Source organism: Callorhinus ursinus, unplaced genomic scaffold (genome assembly GCF_003265705.2).
Source record: "Callorhinus ursinus isolate GAN/ISIS: 27379988/994484 unplaced genomic scaffold, GSC_fseal_2.0 scaffold14, whole genome shotgun sequence".
Classification (NCBI taxonomy): Eukaryota; Metazoa; Chordata; class Mammalia; order Carnivora; family Otariidae; genus Callorhinus; species Callorhinus ursinus.
In genome coordinates, this window is record NW_027397076.1 from 3,570,100 (window position 1) to 3,595,065 (window position 24,966).

At 42.2% G+C, this 24,966-nt stretch overlaps 1 pseudogene; it reads left to right on the forward strand.

Moving 5' to 3' along the window:
* Positions 1 to 24,546, forward strand: part of LOC141374140 (uncharacterized) — a 47,068-nt pseudogene extending 22,522 nt beyond the window's left edge.
* The last annotated feature ends 420 nt before the right edge of the window (positions 24,547 to 24,966 follow it).

Sequence of the window (24,966 nt, forward strand, 5' to 3'; positions counted from 1 at the left end):
GAAAGAAAAAAAGAAGATAGCAGGAGGAGAAGAATGAAGGGGGGGAAATCGGAGGGGGAGACGAACCATGAGAGACAATGGACTCTGAAAAACAAACTGAGGGTTCTAGAGGGGAGGGGGTGGGGGAATGGGTTAACCTGGTGATGGGTATTAAAGAGGGCACGTTCTGCATGGAGCACTGGGTGTTATGCACAAACAATGAATCATGGAACACTGCATCGAGAACTAATGATGTAATGTATGGTGATTAACATAATAATAATAAATAAATAAATAAATAAATAAATAAATAAATAAATAAAGGGAGGCTGATCTTGAAAAAAAAAAAAGAATCCATGGGGGTGGGGGGACACCAGTCAGTTGGCCATCTGCGTTCAGTTTGAGTCGTGATCCCAGAGTCCTGGGATCAAGCACCACCTCTGGCTCTCTGCTCAGCAGGGAACCTGCTTCTCCCTTTCCTTCTGCCTGCCGCTCCCCCTGCTCATGCTCTCTCTCTCTCTCCCCCAAATAAATAAATAAATAAAATCTTAAAAATAAAATAAAATAGAGGTGCCCGGATGGCTCAGTCGGTTAAGCGTCTGCCTTTGGCTCAGGTCATAATCCAAGGGTCCTGGGATCAAGGCCTGCATCAGACTCCCTGCTTAGCAAGGAGTCTGCTTCTCCCTCTCCCTCTGCCGCTCCCCTGCTTGTGCTCTCTTGTTCTCTCTCTGTCTCTCTCTCTGTCAAATAAATAAATAAAATCATTTTAAAAAATAAAATAAAATAAAAGGAATCCATGGGAAAAAGCTGTGAGAGTTCAAGACTAATCAATCAATCAATCAATCAATAAAATAAAAGGAATCCATGGGAAAAAGCTGTGAGAGTTCAAGACTAATCCCAAAGCTATCAGTTTTCTAAACCATATAAAGCTATAGGGGAAAAAGGTGGAGGTACTGTGTGACAATCCAAACTACAGGCAAAATGACTAGCAGAGATGGCCTTGCTTTAACCTTGAGACCCCTGTCAAGGGTGTATAGGGTTTTACAGCCAGGCTGGAATGGCATACATTACTTCTGTTCACATCCCATTGGCCAGATGCTAATCACATGGTCCAACCTAATTGCAAAGAAGGCTGGGAAATGAAGTCTTCCTGTGTGACTAGGAAGAGGAAAATAAAACAGGCTTTGAGAAATGTATAGATTATCTCTGTCCCAATTATGGTGACTTCTACAATTCTACCCCTAGATTTCCATTTAATATTTAAGGAGGTAATTATGAAAATGAACCAAGTGAACTATATCCCTTGCACCAAACACTATTCATAACGTATTGTAGGAGAGCACTAAATATTTGTAGAATTAATAAATTAATTAACCTCACAAATTTGGACATGAAAGTTCATCAACCTATAAGTCTAGGACTTGGAATACAAACAGAAATTCTCCTAAAGGGGTGCCTGGGTGGCTCAGTCATTAAGTGTCTGCCTTCGGCTCAGGTCATGATCCCAGGAATCTGGGATCGAGCCCCACATCGGGCTCCCTGCTCAGTGGGAAGCCTGTTTCTCCCTCTCCCACTCCCCCTGCTTGTGTTCCCTCTCTCGCTGTGTCTCTCTCTGTGAAATAAATAAGTAAAATCTTAAAAAAAAAAAAAAGAAAGAAATTTTCCTTGAGCTGGCTCCTCACCAGCTTCCATTTCTTCCCCCAGAACTTCTATGGTTTAAAAGGTTACTTTAGAGAGCACAAAATGGAGAAATTAATTCTAGAACATAAGACGAAGGGTTTGGTCTTGGCTTTGACATTTTCTAGGTATGTGGTCTTTAGCAAAACTTTTCACCTTAACGCACTTCAGATTCCTCATCTACAAAGAGGGTCAGAGGTGGAGCACCTGGGTGGCTCAGTTGGCTAAGCATCTGACTCTTGATTTTGGCTCAGGTCATGATCTAAGGATCATGAGATCAAGCCCCATTAGCATGGAGCCTGCTTAAGATTCTCTTTCTCTAAGTCAATCAGAGAAAGACATGTATCATATGACCTCACTGATATGAGGAATTCTTAATCTCAGGAAACAAACTGAGGATTGCTGGAGTGGTGGCGGGTGGGAGGGATGGGGTGGCTGAGTGATAGACACTGGGGAGGGTATGTGCTATGGTGAGCGCTGTGAATTGTGCAAGACTGTTGAATCACAGAGCTGTACCTCTGAAACAAATAATACAATATATGTTAAAAGAAAAGAAGAAGAAGAAGATAGCAGGAAGGGAAGAATGAAGGGGGGGAAATCGGAGGGGGAGACGAACCATGAGAGATGATGGACTCTGAAAAACAAACTGAGGGTTCTAGAGGGGAGGGGGGTGGGAGGATGGGTTAGCCTGGTGATGGGTATTAAAGAGGGCACATTCTTCATGGAGCACTGGGTGTTATACACAAACAATGAATCATGGAACACTACATCAAAAACTAATGATGTAATGTATGGTGATTAACATAAAAATAAAAATTAAAAAAAAAGATTCTCTTTCTCCCTCAGCTCCTCCCCACCCCATGCACTCTCTCTGTCTCTCTCTCTCTAAAAATAATAATAAACAAATGGTGGGAGGAGATATATGGAGACCATCAGGTGCCTATCCAGTAGTCCTTTCACTTCTTCTTGGATAACAGAACCCCAATTGTTAGTAGGTGTCAGCTGCCCCACCTTCAGAGGATTAATTGTGATTGATTTAAGCCAACAATGGCAATTTGTATTTGGACACTAATTAGTCTAAAGGTAAGCTTGTAATCAGGTGATGGCCAATGAGATTAAGGGGAAATCTGCTAGAGAACTTTGAGAAAAGTTTTTCCTCTTTGATAAAAGAGGAAGCTGCACAAGATAGAAGACTTTTTGGCCCTATCCATTTCCTTCTTCCTGGGTTGCTGAAAAGTAAGATTGCAATACTTGGAGCCACTGTCCCTTGCCTAGCACCTTGAGAGGAGAACTTGCAAACACACTGAAGATCCAGCACAGAAAGATTAGAAGAGCTGGGGTCCTCAGTGATATTGTTGAGCCCTGGAAGTAACTCTGGGACAACCTATGTCCAGTCTGAGTGTTATGTGAAAAATGTGCATCCCCGTTGTTTGAACCACTTCATCTGCATATGCTTTTACTTGCAGCCAAAAACATTCCTAACTAACAAAGTAGATAACTTTTAGAAGTCTTTCCAGATCCAAAATTGTCAGAGTATTAAATAACATTTCAAAAAGGAAAAAAAAGTAATTGTCAGGGAATATATGAAGTGATAGAAGTTTTAAAAGGAGAAGAAACAATTGGAGGTGGGCTAAACTTAGATATATCAATCAGGTGACAGGCATGGCATAAAACGTGGAAATGCAAATTGAAATGCCCCTATGAACAGAAAATTAGGTCAGGTCCCTGTGGAGGAAGGAAAAGAGCTGGTGCAAGTCCGTAGGATCAGAATTAGACAGTAAATATACCCTGAACAAATGCATGGCTTTATTGAGAAACAAATGACCATAAAGTCTTTTGAAATTATATTCATTCAAAGTAAGTGCTGTCTTTTGATAAGTAAAAGAGTACTAAAGACAAGTGACTTCAAAATGATCTCTTCCCATCGAAATTTTATGCGTCTATGGTTGCTTTTTATAGCCTCCATTTTTCCAGAAAATATCGCCTATGATCAGATGATTAGAACAAGTTGAAAGTCAAACTGGAATAAGGAATAAAGGCATTGCAGACTGCCTGCAGGTCCTACCCAAAACAAAGCTATCCAATGCCCGCGTCTGATTTGGTAAAAAATCTGTGAGCAAGATATCTGATATTTACAAGGTACTCCATAAATATTGGTTGAATCTGATTTTGCCTAACATATTTTAAGTGACTATTCTCTACTTAGAGAAACAACCAGAACTAATTGATGGGCACCAGTTCTCAAGAAATCAGTAAGAACTCTTCTGGGATCTTTCAGAAGAGACATAAAGACCTGAGGTCCACTTTGAACGATAGATCACAGTTACAACCCTGTATTTGGGTGATGTACACAGGGTTATAATAAAAATGACCAATATTTATTGAGTGCTCACTATGTGCCACATATTGTATATTCATTTTTTTCCATTTAACCCTTGTAACAACTCTTTATTAGCTCCATTTTATAAATGAAGAAACTAGAATTCAGTGGAGTAAGCTCATCAAGGTCACTCAACCTAGAAAGCAACAGAACCAGGACTCAAGCTCAGTTCTAGCTGAGTCAAAAATCTTGTTGTTCACCACTACACTCCACAGGGGGAGAAAAGAGGAAAATGAACAGGAGGAGTGGGTTCTGGAACTGTCTAGGCTGGAAGAAAGGTGCTTCTCAGGTAGGCAGGATCGGAGAAGTGTAGGCTACATGGAGGAATTGGAAAGGAAACAAACTTCCTTGGAGATTTGAGAGAATTGGGGGACGGAGACAACTTAGCTTGGAGCTGGGATAGAAACAGATAAAACTGAAAAAAAAAAAAAAAAAAAAAAAACCCAGGCTTCTAAAATAATCAGAAAAAGAACTGGACAAGGAACTGTTGAATTCTAATACCCAGTGTGTCTGGATTTCTCTGGTATCACAGGAAATCTCAAAACAAGTTTTTACCTCCCATACTAGATTCTTCCTAATTCAGCTTTTCTGATATCTGATGGAACTCTCATTCTGCAAAAGCAAAACATTTGCTGAATCCTCCACTTGCCTTGTTAGCAATTTCTTCTTTTAGAAGATCCAGGGAGCAATGATTAGGGATATGTGACTGGGTGGAGAGTGTGCTGATGATGAGCTCAGGTTTTCAGACAGTACATACAAGAGGAGGGGATGAGGGACACATAATCAAGACTGAATGCATGAAGACGAGCAAAGCCCTATACGAATAATGCCCGGATCTCTAAAGCTTATTTAAAAATGCTACGAATGATAAAAAAAAAAAAAAAAAAAAAAGGATTCTTGTAGTTTATAGAGATTAGGCCTGCTGCTTGGGGCTGAAAACACACTGTTAACAGATTTAAAAATAAAAAGCAACAAATGGAAACAACTGGCAAAATCAAATAATATGTTTAGAAAGGAACTAAGAATGAAAATGTCCAGTAGGAACTAGGGGAACCACAAGAGATAGTGCAGAAATCCTGGAATAGCAACAGAAGAGTTGTTTGCCACTTGGAGGACAGAAGGAATCCAAGGGGAGAGATTACCAGGACCTGGAGGGGGAGAGGGTCATAAAGAGCGGGGAGCCTTGAGAGGAGCAGTAACCTTCAGCAGAGGGACGATGCAAAACCCAAGGCTGCCCTACAGGAAGAAAGCGTAAATCCCTGCCCTTGCCTCCTTTCTCCCTTCAGCCTCCTGCAAGGTTTGCCATTGGCTAAATCCAGCTGGGACCCAGAGGGCAACGGAGACCTTAGTGTAGAACAGACTGGGAAACTCCTAGGGCAGAGAGAGGAGCCAAAAATGGTGAGAGAGAATCCAGGGCATCCGCAGAAGCTGGCACATGCCTCAATGTCTTGGTGTGTCTACAATTACCATGTAAAATAGGCACCGGATAGTAACTAGCAAAACATCCTTAAAGCAGAGTCTTCCCAACATATTTCCCTGGCTCTAGCTATTGCTCTCTCTCTGACCTATTACTTACACCTGAACCAACACTGACAGTGCTACTCACTGCAATTCTGCAAATGTTCTTGTACAAAATGCCTTCTTTCTAGATAGCTGCAATGGAACAATGTCTTTAGATCTTACTAGGTTTTAAGAGGGTAAGAACCAGATGCCTGGTTACTTTGAAACCAACAGCAGAGACAGCTGGCACCAAAGAGCCCTGTTCCCTCCCATTATGCAGCCTTGGTAGTGGGAAGCAGCCAGCCAGGGAGGGACTACATTACCCAGCCTCACTTTCTTCTAGAGGAAGGTCAGGTGACTAGTACTAACCAATGGAACGAAAGCAAAGGTGATTTGTGTCTGTAGAGCCAAAGTCATTAGGGATAAGGTGTGACCGCATGCTCACTTCCCCGTTTATAATGAATACTCGGGGTCATGTGTGAAGACTGTGGTGTCATGAGATGGAAAGACCCAATTTCCTAAGTTGCCACTTCCATGAACACCACTCAGGAGAGTCACCTGACCAGAATATCCACATTTTGAAAAAAGTGACAAGTAAACTTTTATTAAGAGTGGTTAGTTCTTTGTTACAGCTGTTAGCCTATCCTAACAAATGTAAGACCCTTTACTCTGTAGTTACTTCCTGCAATCTCACTTTCAAATTCCTCACCCTTGGCTTCAAATTATAGGAGTCAGAATAAAAGACGAGTAGAAAAATTGTCCACTAGCTGCCTCACCAAGATTTTACTGTTTGACCATTCTGTGACAGAAACATTTGCACTGAATGTTTTTGTTGTTAAAAGACATCCACGTTATTTTCTTTTTGTAAAATTGCAGTTTGATGCAGTCCTGGAATCATATAAAGAATATTGTATTCGGAGTATCTGAGTCCAAGTTCTACCACTTCCTTATGCCGCCTGACCTTGGGCAGGTCCCATCAGCCCTCATCTCTGTCAAGCAAGGATATTAATAATGCCTCTCTGTCAGGTTGTTTTGAGGATCAAATAAGATAAGGGCTATGGAAACTTTGTTCACAATAAAGCTTCAGACAAAATCAGTTCTAATCTCCAGGCACAGGGAGTCAACTTGCATTTGCCTTTTAAATGCATGGTCATGGTGTTGTCAAGTTAGCTCTCCCTCCTTTTCTCTCAGATGGTGAGGTTCACTTCCTTCCACTCTCTCTCACCTCTATTAACAAGAAAGTAGTTCTTTTTATTGTTCAGAATTTTTGCAATTTGAGCTTTGCCCAAGGAAGAATGATTTTAAAAACTGGGTCCAAAAACAAATTAATAGAAATATCTTCTGTACCTTGTAAGACCATGGGTTTACAATACAGCTCATTCTTTGCCCTGGGCTGTAGTTTCTCAGTGAAGTTGTTGGACTTCTATGCATTCCACCCCCTCCAAAAAGTGTGTGTGTGTGTCTGTGTGTGTGTGTGTGTGTATCTCCAGATGCCCTATTTATTATTCCAAATAAAATGTGCCTTTTGTTGTTTTAAATTTCTTCTGTATTTATAAGTAGGATTTTTTAAATCACTAGGTCTTTTTTAAACCTCAAGACATAAATAGTGGATCTACTTCAATCCTCTCATTTTATAAATAAGGAAACAGAAGCCCAGAAGACCAGAGATACTTCATGACCCAATTTAAGTATCACCTCCTCCAATAAGCTTTTCCAGTTTTCTCTTCCCTCTCTCAAGCTGAGTGGGGTACCCTTCCTCTGTCATGGAACATGTTGGTGAGAGAACCAGATTCTGAATGCTTCATAGGAAGGCACCAAGTCTTCTCTGTCCCTCCAAGAACTTCTGACCTCCATGTAAATATCCAGCTATCTTTTGCTTCTGTGTCCTTGGCCAAAACTGGGTCACATGATCTAGTGCAAGGGAGGCTGGAAAAGAGAATTTTTAGCTGAACACATTACCTCCTCCACAAAAATCGGGGTTCTATGAGCAGAGAAGAAGGGGAGATGGATATGAGTTAACTGTCTAAGTTCATCCTGGTAGTAGAACGGGACTAGGACCTAGGTAGGCTGGGTTTCAGCCCATCCACTACCTAGTACCACCTCAATACCATAAATCCAGTTATATGAGTATTTGGTTCTTCATTCTTTCCAAGAATCATTGTTCTCTCCCTGCAGTATCTATAACCAATCTTATTATCGAGGGTTTTCTCTCCAATTCCCTCTGTAGTATTTATCCAAATACCTTAGTAATAGGAATGTGACATTGATGGAAATCTAATAAATGTAAGATCTTGGTGGGGTTTGTGGGGTTTTCCCAGTTTTTTTACTTCACTTATTTCCAGACTCAAATGTATTGTGACAGGTAATTCTATCTCACCCAACACTACAGAGTTACTAATAACTTGCCCTGCTGAATAAATCAGAGACCCTGAAAAAATGTGGAGTAAGCATTTGTTATGCACATATGGGATTTACCAAGTTTCTGCATTTGAAGGTCTAATATTAGGATTCACATGTTGTGCAAGGCTTTGCAGAGAAAAAGACATTTCACGTCTTCTCAACTTTGAAAATAGGGTATACTTTGCATGCAAACAAATCTATGTGAGTATAGTGCTTTTGAATAAATCACCAAGAAACAAGGTTTCAATAAGCTGTAAGAAACATATTTCCAAGATCATTTTTAAAGCAGAAAATAAAATTAGGTGCAAGGATTTACATGACCTAGGGGATCAGGAGTTAGGCTGCACTTTTGGTTGGGTTGTGCTCATAATTAGCGGTGTGACCTTATGGAACATTTAGGTCTTTGGTTCTGTCATCTGTAAGGGGAGAGGATCGTACCAGGTGATCTTCAAGACCCCGTGCATGTCTAAATTCTGTGATTCTGTTTCTTATGCGCTGAGATCAAGAGAGCCAATTTAGGGAGTTACATGATGGCCAAATCCTGAAAAGGGCATACTAACCTTTCGCCAGAATTGCCCTTGGATTTAAGGCTGATAAATTTTTAGAATTTATTTATCATAGAATTGTTACTATTTTGGCATATTACCCTTTGTTGGCAATTTACAGGCTTATAATCATCAGAAACATGCTGTTTTGAATTCTACTCTTTTCACTTAACATCTTATCATAACTATTTGGCAATATTTCCACAGAGTCTTCATAATCACGGTTGTAGTGGGGCGATGTCATTCCATTTGGCTGATATGTCACAAATTTGGGGTCATCCTTGCCCTTCCTCTCATATTCCGTATCCGGTTCCTCAGCAAATCCTATCAGCTCCACCTTCAGATTATGTCCAGAATCTGACCCCTTCGCACCATCTCTGCTGTAACCACCCTGTCCAGGCCGCCATTATCTGTTGTCTGGATTATTTTCATGGTCTTCCATCTGGCATGTCTGCTTCCACACGTGCCCACTAGAGTGTGTATTTCACACACCTGCCCTGGTGAGGTCCTTTCAAACCATCGTCTTATCTTGTCCCTTTTCTTCTCAAAACTCTCCAGGGACTTCTCATCTTACTCAGAGCCAAATCTTCCTACGGCCTTAAGATCCTATGTGATCCAGTTTCCCTTCTACTTCTCTGACCCCATCTTCAACCATTGTTCCCCTTGCTCACTCTACTCCCACTCTCCAGGCCTCCTTGTTGCTCTTTCCAGACACGCTCTCGACCCAGAGCCTCTGCAATCACTGCAACCTCAACCCAGAATGCCATTCCTCCCACATTCTCATGGCTCCCCCTCTTATTATTTTCAGGTCTCTGTTCAAAAGTCACTCCATCAGAGCAGTCTTCCCTGTCCACCCTGCTAAAATAGCAACCGCCCTCCAGCACTCTCTGGGTTTCTTTATTTTTGTTTGTGACACTTAGCATCACCTGACATATTATTTACTTATTTATAGCCTTTCAACACCACCACTGGAAATGGAAGCCCCAGGAGGGCAGGGACTTTGTTTTCTTCACTGCTGTATTCCCATACTCAGAATTACAGGTCAATAAATATTTGTTTAATGAATGGATTAAACTAGTTGATCAATGTAGGACTTCAGGTTATAGGTCTGGTGGTGAAACACTCAGGAGAGAATGTTAGGAAGCAAGACAAGACAAGCAAAAGAGATCATATCATCAAGATCCCTGTGTGTTGTGCCAAAATTTTCAATTTTATCTCTGCCTAAGTGGAAGCCATAGAAAGACTTTCATCAGGGAAACAACAAAACCATATTTGTATTAAAAAAGCCAACTCTGTCAGTAGTGGGGAGAATGCATTTGAGACAAAGGAAAGAAGTCAGGAAGGGGGCTATTGCAAAATCCATGAGAGAGACTACTCACATGAGAGCCAACATAACAGAAGGGGAAATTGGAGGAGACAGATGCAAGGGATAGAAAGGAAATTGGAACAGGAGGATTTTGAGATTGGTTGTGGGGGAGGGAAGACAAGGAAAAGGGTGATTACCAAGTTTCTCGTTGGGCATCTGGAGTGGGTAGGGGTGCTCTCACCAGAAAAAAAGGGGGAGAAACAGATCTGAGGGAAAAGAAGAGGAGCTCAGTTGTGACGCTTAAGTTGGAGTTATCTGTGAGTCTTCCAAGTGGAGATGCCTGGTGAGCCTCTGAACATATAACGTAGGATCTCAAGAGAGAAGTCTGAGTTGGAAATACAGATTTGGCAGCAATGGCACATAGTCATTGGAGTGACTGACATTCCTCAGTAAGTGTGTTGAAGGAAGAGGAGAAGGGGGGTTGGGATAGAACCCTGGGGTCCAGGAGACAATGAAGAAAGAGTTGAAAGAGCACTGAGCAGCATGGAGTCAATGGTTTTAAGACCACAACATGGTCACTGGTGTCAAAGCAACAGCAAGTTCAAGAAAAAGACGAACTGAAGTGGATCCCTGAAATCTAGCCATTAGGAAAGTCAAAAGGGACGTTGATAGGAGCAATTTCAGGCTTAAAAAACAAATTGCAGTGAAGCTACGGAGAAGGGAGAAGACGCTAAAGGCATGGTTAGGGATTTGGAGAGAAAATTACAGTGTAGTTTTTTTGTTTTGTTTTGTTTTGTTTTTTGCATCTCCTATAATTCAGACCTTTGATCTGGCTGAAAGAAAACTAATCAGCTGGGGGAAAACTACTTATTTTTTGATGATGACCTAACTCTGCCAAGTGCATTAGCCTATGTCCACCTTTAGCCCTGAAAAACAAAACAAAATAAAGAAGGTAGCTGGTTTAAAAGAAATATTATCTGTGGTGGCGACAAAAGTTACCTACCCATCATCCTTTCTCGCCTTCTGTATCATGAACAGAACTCTGATTTTATTCAGGGTAATAATGTGTTCAGCTAAAAGTCTACTTCTCTTAGCCTCGTTTGCAACTAGGGAGATGTACATGCAAATCTTTGGGTGGGGCTTTCAGGAGTGGCTCAGTTGGTTAAGCGACTGCCTTCGGCTCAGGTCATGATCCTGGAGTCCTGGGATCGAGTCCCGCATCAGGCTCCCTGCTCAGCGGGGAGTCTGCTTCTCCCTCTGACCCTCTCCCCTCTCATGCTCTCTCTCTCTCATTCTCTCTCTCTCAAATAAATAAATAAATAAAATCTTTTTAAAAAAAAAGGAAAGCTCCTTAAAGAAGAATACTAATTCAACAGGAGGGGGCTTTTTTTTTTTTTTTTAACCTTTGCCCTTCCTTTTCATCTTTTGGAAAGGAGATGTGATGACTGGACCTCCAATAGCCATATTGGACCCATGGAGTTACTTTAAGGATGGAAGTCACAGGCTAAGGTTGGCATAGCTGAAAATACATTCAGATCCCTAATGCTATCACAGAGATGCTATCCTCTCCTTAAAATTTCTGCCCACAGGCTTCTTGTATGTGAAAGAATAAACCCCTATTTGGTTGTAGTTGTGTCTCTGCTTGCTATTAGCAGCTGAACACAATTCCTAATTGATACATCACCTTATACACCTGACTTTGAATTACTCTTCTGTTTGGGTCTGGCCTTCTCCAAGAGCTGCCACCAAAGTACTGCGATATTAAAAGCACTGAAATAGCCGTCTGCTTGAGAAATATACTCACCTGGTTGCTGATGCCTAAAATCCCTGGGATAGTGGCCAGAGTCTTGTTTTCGCACTCAAGATAAGGCTTATGTTGCAAATACCCATGAGAGAGATGTCTCAAGAAGTGAAGTTTATTCTCTTGAGCTTGAACTGGGTTTCAGTCTGGGGTGGGGAAGGAACGTGATAATGGATGGACATCTGGGGCAGAGGGGGCGTTGAAGGGATAGGAGCTCCTGCCAGAGCCAAGCAGGTGGGCACTAGGGCCCAGATGACATATTTTACCAGCTTCATAAGCTTACCTTAAGGTGGGCCCAGGAGAGGAACCAGTAGCAAGATAACTAATGTTTACAGAGCATTCATTCTATACCATGCATTTTACTCACATCATTTCACTGAATCCCTACAACATCCCTGTGAGATTAGGTGGTCTTGTTTTTAAACCCATCTTACACATGAGGGAACTGAGGCACAGGAATTTTAAATAAACAGGAGATCTGGCATTTGAACCATGGTCCAGCTCATGCCAGAGCCTTAGCTCTAACTATTGATAATTTAAGTAATAATAGCATTATTATTGTATATGTATTGACATTAACAACTTCGTGAAGCAGTTACAACTCATGTCCCCATTTCATACGTGAAAACCTGAGGCAAGGAGAGGTTAGGGGATCCGCCCCCGGTCCACGCGGCTAGGAAGCGAGAGAACTGAAATTTGAGCTCGCGTCTGTCTCACTCCGGAACTGCTGTATACTGGGGAGAAATTTAATTTTTCTAACGTTTTTCAAGGTCCCTCGTTTTTAACCCGCTAAAAAGCCAGAAAATAGGTGACATCATTCAATACATCTTAGTCATCCAATGCTCAACTCACTATTAGAAGCAAACACTCTATAAATCCACTCATACAGGCATTAATGACACCCAAGAGAGTGACACCCATTATTCTCCTTATTTGACCAATTTGGATGCACAGAGATCACGAGACTTACCCAAATACAATTAAGTAATCAAAATACATTTTGGCGGGGTGCCCTAGGACCCTAGTCCGGGCTGTTTAGCAGTGAGATGAAAGATGGAGCTCTTCTGTATAATTCTGAGCTTGAAAAGCTCCCAGAGGCCTCAGACTTACATTTTAAAGATGAACCTTTATTTCCCCTGCTCCTCTCCCCTTTTTGAAATAAAGGCTTATTTTTCATTCCTGAGGAACTCACTCACTACAGCAGATCGTCTGGGAACAATGTTCATGTGTTAGGGACTCAGAGGTTGGGGCTAGAGGTACCTGGAATGGAAAGGGGCCCATGGATCATACCGACATCTGAAAAAGCCCCTGGGAAAAAGGAGGAGACTGAGCAGGGCTGACTGGCTATCAGCTGCTGCTTTCCGAGGCCTCAGGCATGTTCTCTTTCAGCTGACAGGAAAAGTCACTGAGGTGAACAGAGGACACAAAAGAAATCCCGAGCTCAGGCTGGAATTCACTTACAGTCACATCGAGACAGGCTCCCCAAGCGTCTCCTTGGCCTCTACTCTTCACTGTGACCCTGAAGTGGATGGATGGAGTCTCCAACAATTCAAGCTGTAGCCTTCTAGAAGAGAGACAGGTCTCTGAAACATTCCACTGCAGTGCTGCTGTGACAGGAAGTGGCTGGGGCAGAGGGTCAGCACCTTTCAGCTCCGCCATGTTAAATAGCCCAATGACTGGACTATAAAGCACATGTTGGTTAATGAGAATTTTTGCATGAATTTAAGCTCAATGATAGTTTTTTAAATTAAAATCATAACAACGAGAGGTTTTTTTCCCACTTTTCAAATACTTGATTTTTTTTTTTTATAGTAGTCAATGCTGAGATAAGGTAGGGGCATGGAATGATTTTCTCAGACTTACTGCTTGGGCACAAAGATTGGCAAACAGCTTAGCAAGAGCCTTTAAAAGGTTCATCTTCTTTGGCCCATGAATTTCACTCAAGAATTTATCCTAAGGAAATAATTAGAAATGCAAACAATGATTGGCATCCAGGGATATTGTTATAAATACCTTTTCTGAAATCTGTCCAGCACAACCACTACACACACGTACCTTTGTGGAAATTCTCCTTCTCTCATGGTTGATATGTCATCTTTCCACCCATCCGACCCCCTGGCCACCACTGACTGGAGGAAGTGGGACTGGGCACCTGACCCAGCCTAGGCCAGTGAGAGTTCCCACACCCCCTTGACCAATTGTCGTTTATTGGTCCAGGGATGGCCAGTTATTTTTCAAGTTGGGTTTCCCTTGCACCTGAAGTAGTGCAGATGTTTAATTATAAGAGCAAAAGTTGGAGACACAAAATGTGTTCTAATTTAAGATCAATTAGATTAACTATGGTACACCCATAAATGAAATACACATTCCTTAACAAATGGAATGTATTATTGTTGTTACCAGCAGCATTCAAACATGTTGTGTCATATTTCTTCTATCTAAAAAGATACCCTCCTTTGACCCACCTCCATCCCACATCCCACCTCTGTTCTCCCTTTTCTGCAAAATTACTAGAAGGGTTTACCTAAATTCACTGTCAGCAGTTTCTCTTCCCATTCTTTCTGGAATCCTCTCTAATCAGGCTCTGCTCCACCAAAATTGTTCTTGTCAAAGTCACCAATGACTTTCACATTGGCAAGTCCATTTGACCAATGTTCATTCCTCATCTTTCTAGACCTTAACAGCAGCATTTGACGCAGTTGATGGCTTGCATCTTGAAATTCTCCCTGCACTTCGCTTCTGAGACTTGATTCTTTCTTGTTCTCCTACCTCCCAGTTCACTGTCTCTTAGTCTTCTTTTGCTGGTTCCTCCTCACTCTCTTCACTTCTGGACATTGTAGTGCCCAGAACGCAGTCCTCAGGTCTCTTTTCTTTTCATACTCTCTTGGGGGTCTCATCCTGCCCATGACTTTAAATGCCTTGTATGCACTTTCTATGCACTATGATGACTTGCAAGTTCTAGCTCCAGCTTGAGTTTCTGTCCTGAATTCCCGACTCCTATATCAAACTGCTTACTCTCCTTCTAAACTTAGATATCTAATAGGCAATGCAAGCTTGTCCAAAATTGATTTCATAATTTCCTCTACCCCTCCAAGATCCATCTCTGAAACTTGCACTTCCAATCTAAGTAAGTGGGCACTGCCATTCACCTTATTGCCCAGGCCCATCTATTAGTAGGGGCTGTTCCTGGACAGTAGAATCACAGGTAATTTTGTTTGTTTGTTTGTTTTTCTTTGCATTGTTGAATGAGCAGCATTGATCAGAGGAAGAATCAATCATATTAGAGAAGGGAGTGGACTCAGGAATAAAGAGTAGATAAGGAATCTGTGAATTTAAGGCAATGGGTACAAATGCAAATAAAAACAAGCGGAAATTCAGATAAAATAAGGAGAAGGAAACCAAAAACTGTAGAATGTTTGCAGCCTATGACCATGAAAACCAGGTAGCCAAGAGCAGCTGGAGTTTGACCAAATGGAGCAGCCAGTCCGTGTGAGACTGACAATTGCAGGACTTAACTTTACTACATGTACTTGGCCAGACCATAACGTCTGGTCTGGGTTCTAGGTTAGGTTACACTCAGTTAAAAATTCCTTCTCCTCAGCATTACTCCTGAAGCAGCAGAAAGTGTATGAATAGTACAAGTATGCAGGACCATGGACTTGGCCCCCATTCTCTCTTATCTCAGAGAGGTGCACCTAGACTTAGCCCACACGAATGCAATATCTGCCAGATCAGAGGAGCATAGAGTCACCAGCTCGAGGTTTCCTCCACCCTCAGCCAGGGCAGGCTAGAAACAACGAATATTACCATAGAAGGCCGAAACTCTGCTTCTCAGTCAGTCAGGTCATCTAAGCGAATGGTCCTGGTTCCAAGACTTGGAATTCTGCACTGGCATAATCTTGCGTTATCTGCACTTATACTTCAAGGCCAGGGGCTTTCTTTTTCTGTCTGCCCAGAGGCTTTCTGTGTACAAGACTTGCCCTGGAAATCTGTATTAGTCAGGGATCTCCAGAGAAACAGAACCAATAGGATGTATATACACATATAAATAGAGATTTCTGTTAAAGAGTTGGCTCACATGATTATGGAGGCTTAGCAAATCCAAAATCTGATGGAGTAGGCCAGGAGGCTGGGAACTGAGGAACAGCTGCACTTTGAGACTGAAGGCTACCTGCTGGCAGAATTCCCTCTTGCTGGGGACCCACAGTCTTGTTCTGTTAAGATCTTCAACTGATTAGACAAGGCCTACCCATGTTCTGGAGCATAATCTGCTTTACTCACAGTCCATTAATTTAAATACTAATCTTGTCCAAAACACGATTTCACAGAAACATCCAGAATAAATAATGTTTGACCAAATATCCGGGAACCATGGCACATAAAATTAACCATCACAACAGCTGGATTTCAGTTAAGGGACCCCCTACTTCGTGATGAGGCAATTCCATTCAAGCAAAATCAAAGAGCCATGTGTGGGGGTGCCTGGGTGACTCAGTCACTTAAGTGCCCCACCCTTGATTTTGGCTCAGGTCATGATCTCAGGGTCATGAGATTGAGCCCCACATCAGGCTCTGCACTCAGTGGGGAGTCTGCTGGAGATTCTCTCTCTCTCCCTCTCCCTCTGCCCCCTCCCCACTCCCTCTTAAAAATAAAATATTTAAAAAAAAAGAGCTGTGTGGTCTAACTGGATCCACCATGGGAGGAAGTCAAGGAGGGGGTTTGGGAAAGGTTTGTGTACTAGGGGGAACTCATGTGAGTTATGTGTAAATGGCTTAAATTGAGCTTGTGCAGTTAGAGCTTCTGGTTTCCAAATGATGTTCTCTTTTTTCCTATTGACTTCAGATGGAGTCCATGCAGATAATAAGTCATGTGGTTATGTATCCATGATGTTTTGCCTGGCTCCGCGCATTGGCATCACCACCTGGAGGGAAACTTCCAGCAGTCTGTCAGGAGCTCATTTGCCAGGTGCCTGGGTGGCTCTCGTTAAGCGTCTGCCTTCAGCTCAGGTCATGATCCCAGGGTCCGGGGATCAAGCCCTGCATCAGGCTCCCTGCTCAGCGGGGAGCCTGCTTCTCCCTCTCCCACTCCCCCTGCTTGTGTTCCCTCTCTCGCTCTGTCTCTCTCTGTCAAATAAATAAAATCTTAAAAAAAAAAAAAAGGAGCTCATTTACCTGTTGACCTGGGACCACAACTGTAGCTGCCTGGTGGCTAGATGCTATAGCCCAGGAAGGCTGAGCATACCTAAATACGATCATGGGAGAACAAGAAAATACATACTTTCTTATCTTAGAAATTTCCTGTAAAAACATTAAAATAAGTTAAATAACAAATATAAAAAATGTGCTTGTTGAAGGAGAGGAAGGACAGTGGAAGGCAGGGGTCAGGGAACAGGAGAACATGAATAGCAGGAACACATTTCACCTCTGAGAAGCTCCTTCCCCTGCACCCCACCCAAGTCACTGGTTAGACTTGATCCTTTGTTCTTGATTCCCGTCATTAATCTAACTTTGAATTCTGGATTCTGATGTTACCTGCTATTTGGTTCTTATAGTCCAATTTTCTGAACTTGAGCTATGATATTGAATGTGATTAATATCGTAATAAATGTTTATGGGAAGAGTTTGGAGCCTTTTTCCTAACATTTGACTGAGGTTGCCTTTGTAATATTGATTTTTAGAAGTTATTTTTCCATTAATTATTTATAAAATCATAAATTATAAGGCTGGATGATATCTTAGGGTTGATGAAGTTCAACCCTCTGAGGGTTAGGAAACTGAGGTCCAGGGAGGAAACGAAGCAAATGACTTGCTCAAAATCAGTGTCTCCCTGAGATGAGCCTAGGCTCCAGCTCACCAGTGTCCCAGCGCTCTCTCTAGCGCATCACAGGGAGAAAATGCACGCTGCATTACAGGCAAGAAACAGAATCCCTTCCTGCCGACAGAGGCACAGGACTCCTTCCACATATTGCACGTTATTCTGGGAATTAATAGCTCAATTTGGTATTAAACGAAATGGCTCACGTGGCTGATCTGGCCCAAGTGAAGGATCAGCAAAATGGGGACCTGAGCTTCTCTGTATGATAATCAGAAGCAGTCCCTGAAGGAATAAGACAAACACATTAAAAGCCGTTCTGCAAAGCCAATTTTGGGCACTGGTCTGATTGCTGGATAAATCACACCAGGAAATTGAAATGAGTGGTGAGGATAGCACAGGCTGGGTACGTTAGAGGGAAGCAAACAGTTCTCTATACCTTAGAGAAATTACTCTATCAGAAGTGAAGAGGAGCTGTGCAGTATGTCCAGGGAAATAAGGAGAGACAAGGAAGAAGAAAAGAACATATATGAGATACATGAATCAAAAGGCTAAATTGATGTGAGAGGTGGTATGGGATTAAAAGGAAGTAGGAAACTGATACGTCAGGACAGGGCTGAAAGGGGACAAAAAATGGCAAGAGAAACAAAAACCCGAAAGTACACTTACCTCTCGACAGTTCATGGACTTGATGATTTATTCTTTTTTTTTTTTTTTTTTTTTTAGTGCCAGGTTAGACTGACATGAGCACAAAATACAGAACTCCTGCCCTCTTTCTTTGCTAGCCTATATACAGTGAATGCAAATTAGTACAAAGCTAAGTATGGCAGGAAGAGGAGATTACTTATTTATTCAGTCTTCACTATCAATCTTATTCCAACTTATTTATTGAGCATCTCATATGTACAGGCACTGTACTAAGGCACCGAATTGCACAAGGTGGGTGTGGTCCCCACGCTCACTGGGCTAACACTCTAACAGGGGGAAAGGTGATGTACTACAAAGGTACATCAAGGTGGTTTAGGGGATGAGCTACACTATGGCTTGGGTTTCAGGACTTTATTCTGCTACCTATAGTAGAAAATCTGAATAATAGTGGCTTAAACAAACAGAGGTTGATTTTTCACACACGACAAGAAATACGAGTAAATAGAGATTTATTTTTCCATACAGAGAAATATCAATATAAGATCCAGGGAAGGTGCAACCGCTCGAACGTGACACCAGAACTCAGACTGAGCCTATATATCTAGACAGGGAGTGTGGTACCATGGTTAAGTACAGGGATGCTGGCACAATTACTCTTGTTAACTCGTAGTATTAAATCTTGGCTCTGTGACTGTGTGATGCTGGGAAAGTTACTTAACTTCTCTCCAGTTCTCCGGTCTTCTTGTCTGTAAAGTGGCCATAAAAATAATAGACCCCCCACACACAATAAATACAGTCAACTGGTCTTTGACAAAGAAGCAAAGGCAATACGATGGAGCAAAATAGTCTTTTCTTTCTTTTTTTTTTTTTTAAAGATTTTATTTATTTATTTGACAGAGAGAGACAGCGAGAGAGAACACAAGAAGGGGGAGTGGGAGAGGGAGAAGCAGGCTTCCTGCTGAGCAGGGAGCCCGATGAGGGGCTCCATCCCAGGACCCTGGGATCATGACCTGAGCCGAAGGCAGACGCTTAATGACTGAGCCACCCAGGCGCCCAGCAAAATAATCTTTTCAACAAATGGTGCTGGACCAACTGGACATCCACTTGCAAAACAGTGACTCTAGAGACAGACCTTACATTCTTCACTAAAATGAACTCAAAATGGATCACCAGTCTAAATATAAAATTCAAAACTATAAAGCTCCTGGAAGGTAACAGGAGAAAACCTACATGACCTTGGGTTTACTGATGCCTTTTTAGATACAACACCAAAGACACGATTCGTGAAAGAAATAATTGATAAGCTGGACCTCATTAAAATTAAAAACTTCTGCTCTGCAAAGAACAATATCAAAAGAATGAGAAGACAAACCATGGACTGGAAAAAATACCTGCAAAAGGCACATCTGATAAAGGACTGTTATCCAAAATATGCAAAGAACTCAAAACTCAACAGTAAGACCACAAACAACCTGATTTAAAAATAGGCCAAAGCCTTACCGGACATGTCACGAAAGATGGTTACATGCATATGAAAAGATGCTCCATGTCCTATGTCATCAGGGAAATGCAAACTAAAACAATAATGACATGTTTCTAACACCCATTAGAATAGCCAGAATTGGGGCGCCTGGGTGGCTCAGTCAGTTAAGTGTCTGCCTTCGGCTTAGGTCATGATCTCAGGGTCCCAGGATTGAGCCCCGAGTTGGGCTCCACACTCAGCGAGGAGCCTACTTCTCCCTCTCTCTGACCATCCCCACCTTACCCAGCTGGTGCTCTCTCTCTCTCTCTCAAATAAATAAATAAAATCTTAAAAAAAAAAAAATGGCCAGAATCCACAACACTAACAACACCAAATTCTGGTGAGGATGTGGAGCAACAGGAACTCTCATTTGTTGCTGGTAGGAATGCAGAATGGTACGGCCACTTTGGAAGACAGTTTGGTAGTTTCTTACAAAGTAAACATGCTCTTACCATTCGATCCAATAATCGTGCTCCTTGGTATCTGTGCAAAGGAGTTGAAGGCTTATGTCCACACAAAAACCTGCACACAGATGTTTATAACCAGGTGTTCATTCATATTTGCCAAAACTTGGAAGCATCCAAGATGTCCTTCAGTAAGTGAATGGATGAAAAACCTGTGCTACATTCGAACAAGAGATATTATTCAGTACTAAAAAGAAATGAACTCTCAAGCCATGCAAAGACATGGCGGGATCTTGAATGCGTATTACTAAGTGGAAGAAACCAATCTGAGAAGGCTACATACTGCATGATTCCAAATATATGACAGTCTGGAAAAGGAAAAACTATGGAAAAAATAAAAAGATCAGTGGTTTCCAGGGGTTAGGGAAGAGATGCATAGGCAGAACACAGAGAATTTTTAGGGCAGTGAAATCACTCTGTATGATATTATAATAATGGATACATGTCATTTATACATTTGGCTAAATTCATAAAATGTACAACATCAAGAGTGAACCCTAAAGTAAACTAGGGATTTGGGTAATTATGATGTGTCCATCTAAGCTCATCAATTGTAACAAATGTACAACTCAGGTGAGGAATCTTGATAGTGGGGGAAGCTATGCATGTGTAGGGGCAGGGGATGTATGGGAAATCTCTGTATCTTCCCCCTCAATTTTGCTATGAACCTAAAACTGCTCTAAAACATGTCATTTTAATAATAATAATAACAGCCCCCACCTCCCAGGCCTATTGAAAGGATTAATAATTTAATATAAACAAACCACTAGAATAGTGCAGTAGGCAACATGTGTTGTTACAGTTGTTAATATTAACATCCTGCCAGCCTTAACAAGTTGGATTTTGTCCTCATGTTTGGCTCCTAATGGTCTCAAGAAGGCTGCCACATCCTTAGGCATCATATAGCATTCTGGACAGGAAGAAGGGGAAAGATATGAAAATGGCATGCCAGCTAAATCTGGCTTTTTTTCTTTCTTTCTTTCTTTTTTTTTGTTTTTTTTTGTTGTTATTGTTGTTGTTCTTGTTTTAATTTAAATTCAATTAGCCAACTTACAGTACATCATTTGTTCCACGTAGTGTTCAATAATTTATCAGTTGCATATAACACCCAGTGCTCATCACATCACGTGCATAAATTTTTTTTAAGATTTTTATTTATTTATTTGAGAGTGAGACAGCAGAGTGAGAGAAAAAGCATGAACTGGGTGGGGAGGGGCAGAGGGAGAGGGAGAAGCAGGCTCCCTGCTGAACAGGGAGCCTGATGTGGGGCTCCATCCCAAGACACTTGGATTATGACCTGAGCCACCCAGGTGCCCTAAATCTGGCTTTTTAAAAATCAAGACTACAGTTGCTTCGCTGACAGTCCTGCTTAGCAGACTTTGCTTTCATCTCATTAGACAGAACTGTGTCATATGCTCACATCTGGCTGGAAGGCAGTGGAGAATAAGGTTGTCGATGGATTAAGGAGATCATGCATGGGGGTTGGGGCCTGGAATATGGGCATAGGATCAGCCAACCAACCATGTCTGCTATGGCTTCTGTCCAGAGACAGCCACTGTTAACATGGGACATATGTCCCTTTTTATGTGCACTTCCCCCCTTAATTACATGGATCAAGCTGGTTGAACTGAATTGTCCCTGCTTCTTATCCAGTCATTTTCCACCTGGGTCTCATTTCCTCCACGCAAAATAAGGCACCCCAAGTGATTCCATTCCAGCCATTTCAACCAACCCAACTATACGACATGCCTCATATGTATGTGGAGCTATACCCTGAGCTGCATGAGGACCTGGAAATTTAGAAGTGATGCCTAACAGCACAGATCATATCATCTCTTTCCCAAGAAGTGCCCAAGACAAAGAATCCAAGAACGCTGTGGAAAGAAATCTGGCCTTAAGAAATGTTCATCTCTTTAACCCAGTAATCTCATTCCAAGATTACTCTAAATAAATTGGAAAGCCAGACAAAAATTCCATGCAAAAAGATGTTGACTATATGCTGTTTTTAATAGCCAAAAAGGTCATGCCAGTGACTATTCAGCAGTCACAAAAATTATGCTTTTGAGGAATTTTTAATGTTATGAGAAACGCTCTGTTTTATTTTTTTGTTTATATTTTTAATGTTATGAGAAACATATGATGAGAAAATGCTTATCATATATTATTCAGTGGGGGGCAGTTTACCAATGTGTGATATATCCTACAAAGTATAGTGGTTAAGTACATAGACTCTGGAATTAGACTAGTTCCAAGTTCCTTCTTTGCAATTCACCATATATTTATCTGTTTATTTGGGGGCACTTTACCTAACTTCTCTAAGCCTCTAAAGCCAATATGGAAAGGTAGAGGGAGGAAGGAAATGCCTTTAAGAGGAAGGAAATGCTTTTAAGGGGAAAGAAATGCCTTAGTAAGGCATCACAGAGCAAAAGCTGCTAGGGGCCCAGAATGAGAAGGCTCTGCAGTGGGTCCAGGAGGGCAGGCCAGGCGCTCTGACACCTGGGACCATACGATCCAGCAGATCCAGGGGTGCTTGAATGTCAGTGGAAGCCAGAGACGCTGTTTGGAGCCTTGGGAAGGTCCTTTTGGGTGAATTGCAGCACAATCCTACCATGGATAACTATTCTCCTTTTGAGAAACGGCTTGTGGCCTGCTCCCTTAATAGAGATGGAACACTTAACCATGAGCCATCAAGTTACCAGGAGACCCGAACTGCTCATCATGCACTGGGTGTTATCTGCCACACAAAGCCACAGAGGTGGGCATGCAGAGGAGCTGTCCATCATAGGATGCAGGCAGGCCCTGAAGACACAATTAAGTGACCTGAAGAAGTGGCCCAAATGCCCAAGGTCCCCCTCAGGCTACACCGTCTCTCTCCCAGCCTGCACCTATGGCCTTCTGGGAAGTTCCCCCATGATCAGCTGACAGAGGGAAAGACTCAGGCCTGGTTTATAGATGGTTTTGCATGATATACAGGCATCCCCAGAGGGTGGAGAGCTGCAACACTCCAGCCCCCTTCTGGGATGTCCCTGAAGGACAGGTGGGGAAGGGAAATCCTCTCAGTGGGCAGAGCTTGGTTGTTGACTTTGCTTAGAAGGAAAAGTGGCCAAACATGTGATTTTATAACAATGCATGGGTTGTGGCCAATGATATGGCTGGATGGTCAGAAACTTGTAAGGAACATGACTGGTGACAAGGAAATTCAGGGAAGAGAGTAGATCGACTTCTCCAAATGAGCAAAAACCATGAAGATATTTATGTCCCATGTAAATGCTCGCCAAAGGATGACCCCGGCAGAGGAGGATTTTAAAAATCAAGTGGATAGGGCGACCCATGTTTGGATACCAGTCAGCCTCTTTCCCCAGCCACCCCTGTCATCATCAATGGCTCATGAACAAAGTGTCCGTCGTGGCAAGGTTGGAGGTTATGCCTGGGCTCAGCAACATGAACTTCCACTCAGCCAGGCCAACCTGGCCACAGCCACTGCTGAGTGCCACTCGCAGAGACTAATACTGAATCTTTAATACGACACCATTCCCTGGGGTGAGCAGCCAGCTACTGGATGGTGGGTTGATTACACTGGACACCTTCCACCATGGAAGGGGCAGCGTTTTGTTCTTACTGGAATAGATACATACTCTGGGTACAGATTTGCCTTCCCTGCACACAATGCCTCTGCGAAAACTACCATCCATAGACTTACAGAATTATTTATCCACTATCATGGAATCACTTCACAGCAAAAAAAGTGGGGAGATGGATCCATCCTCATGGAATTCATTGGATTTGTCACGTTCTCCACCACCGTGAAGGAGCTGGCTTCATAGAACAAAGGAATGGCCTTTTGAAGACTCACTCACAGCACCAGCTAGACGTCAATACCTTGGAGGGCTGGGGCAAGGTTCTTCAGAAGGCTGTGTATTCTCTGAATCATTGTCCAGTAGATGGTACCGTTTCTCCTATAGCCAGAATTTATGGGTCCAGGCATCAAGGGGTGGAAATAGGAGTGGCACTGTTCCCAATTACCTCTAGTGACCCACTAGCAAAATGTCTGCCTCCTGTTCCCACAGGCTCTGCTGGCCTAGAGGTCTTAGTTCCAAAGGGAGGAATGCTTCTACCAGGAGACACAATGCTTCCACTGAACTGGAAGTTAAGACAGTTACCCAGCTCCTTTGTACTCCTCATGCCTCTGAATTAATAAAGAAGTGAGTAACTGTGCTGACTTGGTCGTTAGTCCTGACTCCCAAGGGGAAATTGGATTACTATTTCACTGTGAAGTTAAGGAAGAGAATCAGGAGATCCCTTAAGGCCTCTGTTAGTATTACCATGCCCTATGGTTAAAGCCAATGGAAAACTACAACAACCTAATTCAGGCAGGACTACTAATGGTCCAGATCCTTCAAGAACGAAGTTCTGGGTCACCTCACCAGGTAAAGAACAACCAGCTGAAGTACTTGCTGAAGGCAAAGGGAATACGGAATGGGTAGTAGAAGGTAGTTACAAATACTGGCTATGACCACATGAACAGTTAAGAAACAAGGACTGTAATTGTCATGAGTATTTCCTCCTTATTTTGTAATGAATATGTTTGTGTGTGTATATGTGTCAAATATCTTTGTTTTCTTCCCTCTTATTCCCTTATCATGTAACATAAGATGAATTGACTTTATATCATAATATAGTTAAGTTTTGTTAACTTTACATCATAGTATTTAAGTTATGGAATATCAAGGAGAATAGCAAACATCACTCAAGAGTAAACATCACTCATTTATCTCCTCTCCTGGGGAAGGAGTCAGTGTAGTTTTGGTTGCATGCAGGACAGTTATACCATGTTAGGTGGAATTATGACTTTGTAATTGTCTTCGTCTGGAGACTGATTATGGTTTAAGGAGAGGCATGTGGGTGCCAAGTTGACAAATTGGTAAATGGACAA